This window comes from Ambystoma mexicanum, chromosome 4q, assembly GCF_040938575.1.
Source record: "Ambystoma mexicanum isolate Mex_15411 chromosome 4q, UKY_AmexF1_1, whole genome shotgun sequence".
Taxonomy (NCBI): Eukaryota; Metazoa; Chordata; class Amphibia; order Caudata; family Ambystomatidae; genus Ambystoma; species Ambystoma mexicanum.
The window spans coordinates 1,315,167,824-1,315,181,168 of NC_090928.1; the positions used below are offsets into that span (position 1 = coordinate 1,315,167,824).

The 13,345-nt window shown below is 49.7% G+C and overlaps 1 protein-coding gene across 1 annotated transcript in view; it reads right to left on the reverse strand.

Annotated features, from left to right (window-relative positions):
* Positions 1 to 13,345, reverse strand: part of LOC138468430 (zinc finger protein 585A-like) — a 375,431-nt gene that overhangs the window by 291,271 nt on the left and 70,815 nt on the right. The window lies entirely within an intron of this gene.

Sequence of the window (13,345 nt, forward strand, 5' to 3'; positions counted from 1 at the left end):
AACAGCTGTGAGTTTGCTGGTTCTGCTGGTGTTTCAGGGGGTTCGGCACGGATTGTCGTGAGACCAGTGGGGCAGGCGTCTGGTCCGGCCGCTCCTCCTGCCGTGTAGGTGTCCATTGTGGTTTGACTCTGCTTGCCTTTTGGGACTTTCGCTGGCATTACCCTACGGACTGGGGGCCCACCGGTTCTCAGGGCAGTTCATGTGGCTGGGAGAAGGGGAGGGCTGGCCAGGGATGCTCTGTGGCCACACACGCAGTTAGTGTCTCTCACCATGGTATTGGCGGTATCTGGGCTGTCATGCTGCCCCCAGGCGATCCCCCAGGTGCTGGTGTGGTGGGTTCCAGAGCTAGTTCTGCAGCTAGTATGAGGGCCCGACACTTGATGCAAGAAGGGGGGGGGTCCAAGGAAGATGCCCAATAATGTCCGGGTAATGCAGGCTATACGCCACTGCTACAGGGTGTCCAGCTCCTCAGCTGGTTTGGTAGGGTCACTCCTGCGAGCAGCCAGAGCCAAGTTGCTTTGCCAGTGGTGGTGGGCTGCCGTTAGCAGCCAGGGTCTGTGGTGTGTGGTTCTGGGCCACGTTCATGGGCCTGGCTCTGCTTTATACTAGCGTGGCCGAGGGGAGGGTCCTCCACCAGGGCTCAGCGGATGTGTCTTACCTCGCTCAGTCCTCCCTGCCTGCCGACTCCTCACCTTATACTGCTTCCGCGCTTCTGGGCAGACTCGTGTCCCGGCGTCTGCACCTCTCAGCACCGCTTCGCGTATGCAGATGATGGGTCGCTTCTCACCGCAGTCGCACGTCGCTGCTGGCAGTGCGGGCCGTGCTCGCAGGGCTCATCAGCACTCCTGGCCCGGCCTCCCTGGGATCAGTCTTCGTGCGGGAGCTCAGGGGAGAACAGCCACTCAGTCCTCCGGTGTCTTCTGGCTCCGCACCCGCAGCTGCTGTGTTCTGGCGCAGTCCACCAAGCTTGCGCTCCGATTCCACCCACGAGTCAGCCAAATGCTTGCGGGGTCAGCGGGCTGCTGCAGTCATGGTTTGCAGGGTCTGGGCTCAGCCTACTTCACGGCGTCAACATAACAAGTGGCCGGCACCATTTTCATGCCGTGAACCGTCCTCGCTCTTCTCGGTGCTCCACCGCAGGGAAGGATCGCAGCGGTCTGAATCTTCGGTAGGCTCTGCCAAACGCGATCAGCTGCGACAGTGGAGGCTCACAGCTGCTTAATCGCATGAGAAATGTGGGGATTCAGCAGGATTCTGGTCACATCGTACGGTGCACACTGAAAGGCGTCTTGCTTACATGGCGGTTAGCCACGCCCTGACAGTTCAGAAATGTTAAGAAGGATTTCTGAACTCTGACCTGGAGGGGCAGAGGTTCAGAAGGCCAACCTAATTTCTTGGAACAGGGTAACCTCTGGACAGGCCAGACCAATCAGGGTAGTTATGGCAGGCAGTCAAGACTGAGGCCCTCATCACGAGTTTGGCGGTAAACCTTAAATGCGACGGAAGCGCTATTACTGCTGCATTTAAGGGTCTGCCAAATCACGGATTTTTTGCAGATTTCCCCCCAGCTCTGAGCTCTGAGCTGGGGGGAAATCTGGCGAAATTTTGCGCTCTTACTGCCTGCAGGAAATCTGCCGGCGGTAAGAGCGCGAAAATTCCCCATTGAGCCCAATGGGGAATGGGGAATTCCTGAATGGGCTCAGTGGGAAATGGGCAATACCCGTTCCGCCAAACCCGCGATCCAGCGCTATTAGCGCTGGGGGGTTTGGCGGTAGGGCAATTAACGCCGGCGCTAATAGCGCCGGCGTTACCCCCCAACTCGTGATGAGGCCCTAAGTCTCAAGCGGGATGAGGGTGACTGAAAGACCTCAATGAGCACACAAAGCAAGGACACTTACAAATTACTCCAGACAGGTGTTATATTAAAAATATAGACACATTTATTACAAGGCCTTTGTAACATAGACCATAGCAAAGAAGCACAGTAATCCTGAAGCAAACCAACACATCACAATCAATACAATATATATACAAGACCGATGGGGTCTAAGGAGTTAAAAGCATGAAATGTGTAGACCACCTAAATGGGGAGGAAAACAGGCAGTGCAAGTAATCTTTAGACCCAGTTCAACATCAAGAATACACCTAACTAAGAAGCAGTCCCAACCCTACGAAGAGAGGGGCCTTATGCTCAATAGTACATGCATGCACTTGTGCCAATGGACAAAATAGGGTCTCTTCAAGGGTCTCTAGCAGCTCAGGAAGGTGGGTAAGGCAATGAAGAACAAGTTCCCACTATTCAAGCAGGACATCTACTTGCGGGCAGAGACAGTTTGAGAGTGCGGGATGGAGTCGCTATTTCTCAATAGCTGTGGAAAAGAAAGGGGCCCTCAGGGGCCACTTTGTGCGTAAAAATGGGCTTCTGCTCTAGGGGCCACCGGTTTGGGTAAGGACTACTCACCGGTCCCCAACGCAGGCAGACCCAAACTTCGTCAGTACAGTCCACTTCGCTGGCAGGTTCGAATGAAAGCCTTCTCACACTCTTCAGACCAAGTTACCTTCTTGGGTTTCTTTGGAGTTGTGAGAGCAGTCAGAGGGGCAGCTATGGTGCCATAGTCTGCCATGAAATTTCTGTAGTACCCAGTGAGTCCTAAGAAGGCTCTCACTTGAGTCTGTCTAGTGGGGGTAGGCCAGTCTTGTACTTCTTGTACTTTACTGGGTAGAGGCTGTATCCTCCCTCCACCTACTTCATGTCCAAGGTAGACTGCGGATCCTTGTCCAATCTGGTACTTACTGGCCTTTATAGTCAAGTGGGCCTTCTGAAGAGCCTGTAACACAATCCCAAGGTGTTTCACATGGTCTTCCCAGGTGGCACTGAAAACTGTTATTTCATCCAGATATGCAAGACAGAATTCATCCAACCCATTCAACACATGATTCACAAGCCTCTGGAAAATGGCAGGTGCATTCTTCAACCCAAAAGGCATTACCCTGAACTGGTAAAGGCCCTCTGGCATTACCCTGAATTGGTAAAGGCCGTCTGGAGTAGAAAACGCTGTCTTCTCCTTGGCATGTTCTGCTAAAGCTATTTGCCAATAGCCAGCAGTGAGGTCAAACGTGCTGAGGTACTTGGAGGCACCCAAGGTATCCACCAGCTCATCTGTTCAAGGCAAGGGGTGTGCATCTGTCTTGGTGACAGCATTCAGAGCCCTGTAATCCACACAGAACCTCAATTCAGAAGTACCTGCTTTTGGAACCAAAACCACAGGGCTGGACCAAGGACTACTAGAGGGTTCAATCACCCCAAGGTCTATAATCTTGTTGACCTCGGTCTTGATATAAGACCGTACTTTGTCTGACATCCTGTATCCCCTACTTTTGGTAGGTACGCTGTCTCCTGTGTCTGTTATGTTTGCACAAAGGTGTCTAACCAGGAGACTGCGAAAACAGGGGGGAAAACTGCTTAAGCAAACTTTTCACCTCAGCCTGCTGATCAGAAGTCAGGTGTGGGGCCACTCGGACACCCTCAAAGGAGCTATCTGAAGGACCGCTTTGGAACAGGTCGGGGAGAGGTTCAGACTCCTCTTCCTCAACATCTGAAGCCAATAGTGTTAGGCAGAATCCAGTGCAGTTCCCTTAGGGAGCACTAGAGAAGATTAGGGGCCTCATTACGACCCAGGCGGTAAGTTACCGCCTGGGCCGTGACTTTACCACCATGGCATAAACTATGTTTACGCCATGGTGGTTGGCGGATTTACCGCCCCATTCCAACCTTGGCGGGGCGGTAAATCCCCATTTTCCCATTTACCCGTCCCCATTCCCATTTTGCCCCATAGGGCATAATGGGAGTGGGGAAGGCGTTAATTACGCCACCGTAAATTACGGTGGCGTAATTAACTCCATGGTCCCTTAGGGCCATGGATTTTAACACCTGCTAAAAGCAGGTGTTAAAACCTCCATGGCGCTAAGGGACCTCGTACTCAGGCGGTAAGGGTCGGCGCTGTTTACGCCGCCGTAAAACCCTTACCGCCTGAGTTGTAATGAGGCCCTAGGACTACAGGTGAGAGCAATAAATCTCCTTTGGTATCAGTCTGTACCACAAAGATTTAGTTGGTAGCTGTGGCTGAGCAGTCAGACTTATCTCAAGAGGGAGATGAGCAGTATTCAGGGTTTGCACAATAGGACTACAGTACTAGGGTACAAGGAAACATTGACCAAAGCTTTGTATTTGAAAAGTAGATATATATATTTATTTTATACACTTCTAGTAAAACACAGTTATCACAGTCATCAAGCAAGTTAAAATGAAGTCAAGGAAAAATATACACACTCCCTAGTTAAATTGTAGACCAAGTGAAACAGAGTGAAAACTGAGCAAAACGGCACAGTGAAACCCACACACAAGGGATACTCTAGCAATTTCTCACGAGAGAGGGAAAGCACAAGTTATATAGGAATAGCTTCTACACACCCTGGCAACACTTTCCATACATTTGTGACCCAGATCAAGAAAGAGTGCATCAGCATAGAAAATACTTACATGAAAACTGAGCAAAATGGCATTTCACAAGGTTTAAAGAAAGGGAAGAAAAGGGTAGTTATAAAAAGTAGGTGCACCAACACAGTTCTAGTTGAGAATCAATCTAAAGAAGGCAGTTCTAACAAATGTAGCCAGAGTAGGTAGGCATGTGCCAAAGTCAGTGGAACAGGGCAAGGGCCCAGGAGCAAAATGTTCGTGTAGCTGCAGTCAAGTCTTTGGTTAAAGATTTTGAAAAGGTGGATGCAGAAGGTGAAAGACAATGTTAAGAGAAGGGGGCGGACAACCCAACAGGTAGGTAAAGGTTTTAAAACACCTTTAGTGCTACCGCGAAGAAAGGGCGGCCTGGCGTAACAATGTACCTTTAAAATGAAGAAGTGGCTCCTGCGGTGGCGGTTGTTCCTGGTAGTTCCTGCAGTTCGGGGATCCAGCAGAGGAAGAGAGACTCTCGTTGTGGAGGAAGGTTCGAGTTACTGCACTACCCAGGGATGAAACCAGCCGCGGTGCTGCCCGACGAATAAAAGGTACACTCCTTTAAATCGCGGTCCGGGTGGACTGGTGCCTGGCTATCCGGCCTCCGTGTACAGGGTACTGGCGATTCGACCAAGGCAGGTCCAGGAAGGCAATTGGCAAACTGGTTGGCCCCACCAGCTCAAGGGAAGAAGGCTATTGCAGATGAATATCTTCTCTCTTCATCTGGAGAAAAGTAGTGAGACGCTGCAGCAGGGCTTCACCGGTGGTTCAGTCGTTGCTGGTGTCTTTGGCTTCTCTCCTCTTTGGCTTCTTAGTTCCAGTGGCGACGTCTTGCTCTTCCAGTCCTCAGGACCCTGCTTTTATGCAAAAAGAGCCCCATTCATACAGCCTAGCTGTCACTCACACAGTGGAGTGGTCATCCTTGGCGGTGGACCCACCAGCCTATCAGAATGGAGTGCGACAGGGGTTGCTGAGGCAGCCCTGTCCAGGGGTCCTACTCCCCCTCCCACACAATGGACCCACCCCAGACTCAGTGGCGCCGAAAGAAGAGCTTCTTGGCAGAAGCCCGCCAAACGGATGAACAAAGGATCCCCGACCTGATGTAGGAGTTTAGAGAAAGACACGAGAAATAATTTATATTAAAGTTCTGGCAAATAAAACCTACCTGAGTAAAGTTAATATAAAATTAACTTGCGATATCTTAGAGGCTGTGAGAAAATGTGGTAGCCTCAAACAATGGGAAAATCCCATAGGGAAATATTTGCGGTCGAATATTTACAGTAGTAACCATGCCACCAGCCAGAAACTTTTGAGAGAGGGACTGTAATAAGAGTCTCACTCTTAGCAGGAGAAAAGAAAAAAAAACCTTCAAATCCAGCAAAGCTGCTGGGGGACTCTATAGGTAAGGGAAATTAGCCATAGAATGAGAATTCTCCCTAACAAATAGCAGTGCTGCGATTTCAACTCTTGGGATGAAAGCCTTCAGCCTATTTACATGGAATACTTTTGGAGCCTGTCCAGGCCTTCCAAGGTCCACTAAATAGTTGACCTCACCCAGTGACTCCACCACTGTGTAAGGGCCTGACCATTTGTCCTGTAAAGCCCTAGGCCTTATGGGATTCAAGATCAGGACTTTCTGACCAGGTGTGAAGTTGATGAGGGAAGCTTTCTGGTCATACCAATGTTTCACCAAAGCTTGTCCTGCCTTCAACTTGTCGCTAGCCAGACCCATCAGGAGTACCATCCTCTTTCTGAGCCCTAGCACATAGGGCCTAATTACACGGACGGCGGTGGACCAAGGTGCTATTAGCACCTTGGTCCATGCCGGTAAAATACCGGCACTGCCTTGGTGGAAAGGGGAATTACCGCCCTATTCCAAGGTTGGTGGGGCGGTAATTCCCCCTTCCCCCATTGCCCTTCCCCATTCCCATTTTTGCCCCATAGGGCATAATGGGAATGGGGAAGGTGCTAATTACGGCACCGCAAATTGCGGTACCGTAATTAGCTCCTGGTCCCTTTGCGGCTTGGTTTTGTAACGCCTGCAAAAAGCAGGCGTTAAATTCTCCAACCCGCAAAGGGACCTTGTAGTAAGGCGGTAAGGATTTACCGGTACCGGTAAAATACCGGTACCAGTAAACCCTTACCGCTGTCCGTGTAATGAGGCCCATAGTCTACTACGTTGGTAGTAATGGGGGAGTTGGCATCTCCCATCCCTCCTTGACTATGGCCAAGGGTCCCCTTACAGGGTGACCAAACAGAAGTTCGAAGGTGCTGAAGCCAACACCCTCTTGTGGGACCTCTCTGTAGGCAAGCAGTAAGCATGGTAAGAGAAGATCCCATTTTCTTCTTTGAGGTTCTTCCAGAGCCCCAATCATACTTTTCAAGGTCCTGTTAAACCTTTCCACCAGACCATTGGAATGAGGGTGGTATGCGGAAGAAAACTTATAGGTGACCCCACATTCCTTCCACATAGCCTGCATATACTTTGACATAGAGTTGCTGCCTCTGTCAGACACAACTTCTTTAGTGAAGCCAACCCTAGTAAAGATGCCAAGTAAAGCTTTTGCAACTGACTTGGCAGTCACAGTTTTCAATGGGATGGCCTCGGGATACCTGGTGGCATGGCCGACCAGCACCAGGATAAACCTATTGCCTGAGGATGTTTGGGGGTCAAGGGGACCAACAATGTTGATCCCTACCCTCTCAAATGGTACCCCCACCACTGGCAGAGGTACCAATGGAGCTTGGATTGTTGAGCCACTCTTACCAGATAACTGGCAGGAGGCACAACACCTGCAGTGGCTTTCTACTTGCACCCCCATCTTTGGCCAGTAGAAGTGCATGGATAACCTTTGCTTGGTCCTCTTAATTCCAAGGTGACCAGCAAGGGGCACTTAATGCGCCAGCTGCAGGAGGAAGGGTCTTACAGCAAGGGGAACCACCAACCTCCTATGGTCTCCTTCTGTAGACTCTGTAGGCTCACTGTACAGGAGCCCACCTTCCCAATAAATCTGATGCTTCCCAGGAGGTTCACCCTCAAGCTGGCAGCAGGCCTGTCTCCTTAAGCCTTCCAGACATGGGCACTCACGTTGGCATTTCCTGAATTCTTCCCTGTCAGGACCACCTTCCACTAACAAATCGTTTAGTTCAGGATGGTCATTGGGGTCAAATACTTCAGGCATCACCACCTCCTCATCAGGTCCGGGTGATTGACCAACTACCTCCACCTCAGTGGTAGGTGAGTTAGGGGGAATATTTTCTTTCCCTCTTTTTGATTTTCTGACTCCTTTAGCCTTAGGTTTCCGCTTTGGCTGGGGCAGTGCGTTGGTCTTGGCCAGTGCTGCCCTTGTTCGAGACCTTGTGCAGGGTCTGTCAGCAGTGTCTCCCACAAGCCCTAAAGCTCTGAGATCATTGCCCAACAAGACCTTTCCTGGGACACTCCTCTGTATGCTCACTGGAATCCTGACTGCTGTACCATTTATACTAAGATATACACGTATTACTGAGAACATGCGAGGTGGGCCATCATCCAACTTAGTGGGCATCAGAGTAGCTCTGGCAACTTCCTCTGGGTCTACCAAGGTAGAATCCACTACAGTTCGACTGCACCCACTATCCCTAAGAGCTGGAGTATCTACTCCATTGATCAGCACACTGGGCTTCATCACGAGTTTGGCAGTAACCTTTAAATCCGGCGGTAGTGCTGTTACCGCCAGATTTAAGGGCCCGCCAAATCAGGGCTTTGGTGGATTTCTCCCCAGTTCTGAGCTGGGGGGAAATCCGCCGAAAATTCACACTCATACCGCCGGCGGGAAATCTGCCAGCGGTATTAGCGCAAAATTTCCCCATTCAGTCCAATGGGGAATGGGGCATTCCCAAATGGGCTTAATGGAGAATGGGGAATTCCAAAACCACCAAACCCGCGATCCGGCAGTAATAGCGCCGGTGGGTTTGGCGGTAGGGCAGATAGCGCCAGCGCTAGTAGTGCCGGCGTTACCGCCCAACTCATGATGAGGCCCACTGTCTTTAAAGTAGTGCTTGGTGTTATCTGCAATCCTAGCATAAGCCTCTGAGACATTAGGCTCCCAGGAACCCAGGGAAACTAAAACCACCTCAGCTTCTACCCCACTGGGGAAGAAGTCTGAGGAGAAGGATGCTCCGGTAATCTCTTCTTCCTCATAGGAGGAGAAGGCCAGATTAGCAGAGTGGACTCCCAAGGTTTTTTAAAATATGTATATTTTTGAACAAGGCAGGAAACAAATACAGTTTTACATTGCTGTAACCTTCCGGACACCTTTAATCATATTACGAACACTCTACCCCCTTTCCCCAATCCCCATCCCGCATGCCTGTTCGGGTTACGATCCCGGAGGTTGGCACCCCTCTCCCTCCCCCTCACGCCTCGCACCCCCCTCTCTGAGGTGTCTCCACTATCCAGAATCCGTTTTGCTTGTTGGGGCTTGTATGTGGGAGCTGGGAATTTTTGGTCATAGTCAAGAAATGGGCCCCACATGTTCTGAAAGTGGTGGAGAGTCCCTACCTTTGCCGCCGTAACCTTTTCTGCAATGAGGCTATCCCACATTTTGGTCCACCAGAAGGGCAGGAGAGGTCCCTATCTGGCATTCCAGGAGCGGGCGATTGTTATTCTTCCTGCTAGAAGTCATTGGGACAGAAGCTTAGCTTTGGGCCCTGACCTCGAGTATATTCCCGGGATTGGAGCGCCCAGCAAAATGGGTTCAGGCTCTACGGGGAGCGTTGTTTGGGTAATATCTTCAATGATGTTCAGGCATTGTTTCCAAAATTGTTGGGCTTGTGGGCATGTCCACCACATGTGGAAGAAGGACCCGTGTGTCCACATTGTCTCCAGCAGGCCGGGTCCAGGGAACTGTTTATGTGGTGAAGCATCAGGGGGGAATAGTACCAGTGTAACAATATTTTATAAGCACATTCTCTGTTGGTAATGCAGGCTGAGGAGGAGTGCGCCCGGGACCATATATCTGTCCAGGCCTGGTCTTCTATGGGATGGCCCAGGTCTGCCTCCCACTGTGCCATGGCACGGGTTTTAGAGGTGAGAAAGTCCCCATGGAAGCGTTTGTAAGATCTTACCTTGAGCCGGAAGGTCCATCAGGGTTAGTTCCAGTGCTGTAGGTGGGCAGACTGCTGCAAGACGAGTCTGCGGGTGGGAGCACCAGTGGCGAAGCTGGATAAAGGAAAACCTGTCGGTCTCGTGCAGCTGAAAGGTTTCCTTGCATTGTGAGAACGTACACGGTTACCCCCTTTCAAACAGTTGCCCCAGTGATTCCAGGCCCCCCGCGATACAGTTCTTAAAGTTCCGGAGGTTCATCGCCGGAGAATAAATTGGGTTGAGAAAAATTGGCGATGAGGGGCTCAGTCCCCTGGAGACTCCTTTCTTCCTTAGCGCCTTATCCCATGTGTCCACAGTGTGTCTGGTGGCAAGCAGTAGTTTCTCTGTCTGTCGCATAGGTGGCGGGATGTGCAGGAGGAAGCGCAGAGGGAAGGCAAGGCGAGACTGTTCGAGTTCCACCCACCTTGGGCGGTCAGAGGATATCCGCCAGGCATGGGTGATTGTCAATTGTGCTGCCATCTGGTATCATTGTAGGTTGGGTACTCCTAGACCGCCCAGCCTGGCGTTCCCCAGCATTGATCTCAGGGGGATTCTGGGTTTTTTCCCCACCAAATAAAGCACAGCATATTCCTTTGGAGGTCCCGAAGAGCCGGGGGTGGGATAGGCACCGGGAGTGAGGAGCAGGCATACAGGAATCTGGGAAGAAGGTTCATTTTACAGTCAGTGATACTGCCCATTAATGAGATTTCCTGTAATTTCCATTGCTTCAAGTCATCTGCCAGTTCCTTAAAGAGAGCGGGGAAGTTTATGTGATAGACCTCCCTTGGGTTCACCGGGATTTGGACCCCCAGGTAGGGGATTGCCGTGGTTTTCCACTGAATGGGACAAAGCGAGGTCAGGGTTGCCCTTTCCGGCGGAGTCAGGCCTATCCCAAGAGCTGTAGATTTGTTAAAGTTGATAGAGAAGCCAGTGACACTTCCATAGTCCTCCATCTCAGCCAGAGCGTGTTTCAGTTAGAGAGAGGGCTTTGAGATGGTTAATAGGACGTTGTCCGCATATAGGGCCACTTTATGTTGGGAGGATCCGACCTGGAGCCCCCTGATGGAGTCATTTAGTCTAATTCTTTGGGCAAAGGGTTCCATAACCAGGGCGAATAAGAGTGGAGAAAGCGGGCATCCCTGCCTGGTTCCACTGGTTAGAGGGATTGGGGAGGAGAAGGTGCCATTAATTCTAAAAAGGGTCTTTGAGGATCTGTAATTCGCCAAGACCATGGTTCGGAACTCCGATCCGAAGCCAAAGGCCTCCAGGGTGAGGTTCATAAAGGTCCAGTCTATTTTATCGAATGCCTTGGTGGCATCAAGGGCTAGAAGTGCCAAGCTTTGGGAGTTTCGAGTAGCCAGGTCCACCAGATCTAGAGTTCTACGAATGTTGTCACTTGTTGCTCTATTTCCAATAAATTCGGTCTAGTCTGGGTGGATTATGTCAGGCAGGATGCGAGAGAGGTGTGTAGCTAGGACCTTCGAGTAGATGTTGGCATCGATGTTCAGTAATGCAATGGGTCTGTAGGATGCCGGATTTGCCGGGTCCCCCCCAGGTTTAAGCAAAAGGATTGCAATAGATTTTTGCATGGAGGGGGTTATAGTGCCCATGCTCCAAAAAGAGTTAAAGAGATGCACCAAAGGTGGTAATAGTTGATGCCTGAAGGTTTTGTAGAATCTAGTGGTGTATCCGTCTGGTCTGGGGGCTCTGGATTTGGATTACATCAATTTAACATACCGTTTGGTGGTACTAACAATGTATTTTTAATGTTAACACAATGACACATTAGCTGAAGTTCAATGTTTTTTTAATCACCATTTCAGTCAGTTAATGAACACACTTGAGTAAGGTTTAATTTCGGCATCTGAGCTTATTCAGGACCAATTTCCTTTGGTAAATATTTTGCCAACTATTCCTTCTTGGAATTCATAGAGAGCGGCTAAGACATCATTACACCCACAACACTTTCCTTTTAGACCAAAGGCACCATTTCATTTCCACATTTGCACAGGTTTTACTGCCTCTCTGCACAGCGAATACTTCTATTCCATTTGCCCTTTCTACTGTATTCATAAAATGTCACATTTGACACTTTCCAATCCCTTCACACCAAACCAATTTCTTTTAAAACAGTGATTTAACAGTGGACATGCATCCTCACGTATGTGATTGTACCGCACCATGCCGACCCCAGGGAACTATCTACTAACCTTAAGTGCTCCAATAGAGATAGGAAATAGTGTAATACACTAGGGGGGTCCCGAGGGGAAGAGCTTTCCACTAGAGACGGGCAATAGTGTAATACACTAGAGGGGGTCCCGAGGGGAAGAGTGTTCCACTAGAGACGGGCAATAGTGTAATACACTAGAGGGGGTCCCGAGGGGAAGAGTGTTCCACTAGAGATAGGGAATAGTGTAATACACTAGAGGGGGTCCTGAGGGGAAGAGTGTTCCCCTATAGATAGGCAATAGTGTAATACACCATAGACAGTCCTGAGGAGAAAAGTGTTCCACTAGAGATAGGCAATAGTGTAATACACTAGAGGGGGTCGCGAGGGGGGAAGAGTGTTCCACTAGAGATAGGCAATAGTGTAATGCACTAGAGGGGGTCCTGAGGAGAAGAGTGTTCCACTAGAGATAGGCAATAGTGTAATGCACTAGAGGGGGTCCTGAGGAGAAGAGTGTTCCACTAGAGATAGGCAATAGTGTAATGCACTAGAGGGGGTCCTGAGGAGAAGAGTGTTCCACTAGAGATAGGCAATAGTCTAATGCATTAGAGGGGGTCCTGAGGAGAAGTGCTCCACTAGAGATAGGCAATAGTGTAATGCACCAGAGGGGGTCCTGAGGAGAAGAGTGTTCCACTAGAGAAAGGCAATAGTGTAATGCACTAGTGGGGGTCGCGAGGGGGGAAGAGTGTTCCACTAGAGATAGGCAATAGTGTAATGCACTAGAGCGGGTCCTGAGGAGAAGAGTGTTCCACTAGAGAAAGGCAATAGTGTAATGCACTAGAGGGGATCCTGAGGAGAAGAGTGTTCCACTAGAGATAGGCAATAGTGTAATGCACTAGTGGGGGTTGTGAGGGGGAAAGAGTGTTCCACTAGAGACAAGCATTAGTGTAATTCACTAGAGGGGATCCTGAGGAGAAGAGTGTTCCACTAGAGATAGAAAATAGTGCAATACACTAGAGGGGGTACTGAGGAGAAAAGTGTTCCACTAGAGAGAGGAAATAGTGTGAAGCTTAAGAGGGGTTCCTGAGGAGACCGTAGTGCCATAGAATTTGTTGCAAAAGTTAAACACTGCAGCGTTCAGCAGGGAGGGTGTTCCAGGCATTCATTTCATGGAAACAAGCATTTTCCCCCCTAAACGAACATGGCCTTTTCACATGTATTGTGCCAAGCTTAAGTCTTATTACCCATATGAGAATCCAGCTTCCTCCCAGTGTATTAAGGTGGGCTTCAGATAATTTATATTAGGAATGTTTTAATCCTTATGCTTTGAATTTGAAAGTAAAATTACTTTATAGCGGTACACAAATTGTATTCTCATTCCTAGTAGATGCATTTTGTAAATGAAGTAATAGACAAATGATACCTCTTGTAAGTCACGCTTCTCCGAACATAGAAATTAATGTAAAATAATACATGTCTTTTTTCTTTACAGTTTCTCTACAGATCATAGGACGGTTCACCCCATATATCCAATGAGGGCCTA